Source organism: Oryx dammah, unplaced genomic scaffold, assembly GCF_014754425.2.
Source record: "Oryx dammah isolate SB20612 unplaced genomic scaffold, SCBI_Odam_1.1 HiC_scaffold_9, whole genome shotgun sequence".
Lineage (NCBI taxonomy): Eukaryota > Metazoa > Chordata > Mammalia > Artiodactyla > Bovidae > Oryx > Oryx dammah.
In genome coordinates this window covers 2,954,022-2,955,443 of record NW_024070193.1, presented here as the reverse complement: position 1 = coordinate 2,955,443, position 1,422 = coordinate 2,954,022, and the positions used below count along the sequence as shown (strand labels likewise).

Genomic DNA, 1,422 nt, shown 5'->3' with positions numbered 1-1,422 from the left:
CGGGGCCGGGCTGGCGAGGCCGGGCCGGGCCGCAGGGCGGCCGCGGGGATGCGGGGCTGGCGGAGGAACCTCGCGTTCTGCCTGCAGCGGCTGCCGGACGAAGGTAGGACGCGGCCGCCGCCCAGGCCAGTGAGCACCGGCGCGGCGCGGGGCGAGGAGGGCGGGCCCAGCGCGGGGCTGATCGGGGGGCGCCCGCTGGGGGCCCTCGCGGGAGGCGAGGGGCGGACGGCGGTCTGCTTCCCAGGCGCGGGAGGGGAGCGCCTGAAGCGCCGAGCCCAAAGGGTCACCGCAGGACATGCGGCTCGGAGCGCAGCTGGGCCGGGGGTGGGGGACACAGCGGGCGGCTGCGCGGGGCGCGCGGAGGTGGGACCGGGGCCCGGGCGACCGCTTGAGGCTGGAGGTGGGGGGCGAAGGGCTCTGGACGCCCCCGGGCGCAGCCCGCTACCAGCGCGAGTCCGGTCCTTGGAGCGGCCGGGGCCGGCACGGCGACCACGTGCGTCCCCGCGAGTTGGCCCGGAGTGGGGGGGTCCGGTGTGCGCGCGCTCACCGCGGCTGGGGCCTGGGGATCCCGAGGCTGCCGTCGCTGGGACCCAACTTTCCTCCGCGCGCCCGGCAGCAGCCCCACGACGACCCCAGAGTCTGCAGTTCCTCAAAGTTGCAGACAGGCCGCAGGCGGGAAGGGGTGCGCGGAGGGCCGGGAACCGACCGGGTCCTGCCGCAGCGCGGCGGCGCAGCCGCCTCCGCCCGGCCGTCCCCCGGGCTGCCCCGCCGCTTACCTGTGGTCGGGGCCGTTGGCCGCGCGGGCTGGAGGTTAAGGAAGACCCGCGCGCCCGGGTCCGGCCACCGCCGAGGGAAGTTCGGCTTCGGTGAATTGCCAGAACGGTGTCGAGGGGGCAGAGCCAGGCGGGGATGGCAGTGCCCACCCTCGGCTCACTTCGGGGGGCACGAAGGCGGGCTTAGAGGCAGCGGGCACTGTGCGTCCGGGCCCACACTTCCGCCTCTGGCTTTCACCTTCGCGGCCACCCCTGGGGAGGGCGCTGTTCTTTCCTCCGGGCCAGGGAGGGCATTGAGCTCCAGGGAGGATGCCTCTCGCCCAAGGTCACGACACCGCTGGGTGGAAAAGCTGGAGGTGAACGAACCTAGGTCTGCGTTACTGGCGAGACTTCGGTCGTGCCAGCTCCCTGCCCCGACTCCTTCCCGTCGGACCAGGCTCAGTTCCTGGGAAAGGATCCGTGTCCGGTCCAGCCCAGGATGCTCTTGAACGGGGCATGAGCGAAGAGGGGGAGGGGGCACTGCTGAGAGCAAGTCCCTGCACCCCTGTCCTGTCCCCAACGCTAGGTCAGTTCTGGAACCCGTGCAAAGGTGGGGGCGGGGCAGGCGCCCAGGCTTCCTTCCTTTCGGTGGAGGGAGGGGGCAGGTGGG

The 1,422-nt window shown here is 73.9% G+C and overlaps 1 long non-coding RNA gene across 1 annotated transcript in view; it reads right to left on the bottom strand.

Annotated features, from left to right (window-relative positions):
- LOC120868092 overlaps window positions 1-949 on the bottom strand; it is a 10,434-nt gene extending 9,485 nt beyond the window's left edge. Inside the window, exon 1 of the long non-coding RNA XR_005722139.1 lies at window positions 777-949. This is a non-coding gene — a long non-coding RNA (uncharacterized LOC120868092). The remainder of the gene's footprint in view (window positions 1-776) is intronic.
- Between the last annotated feature and the right edge of the window lie 473 nt (window positions 950-1,422).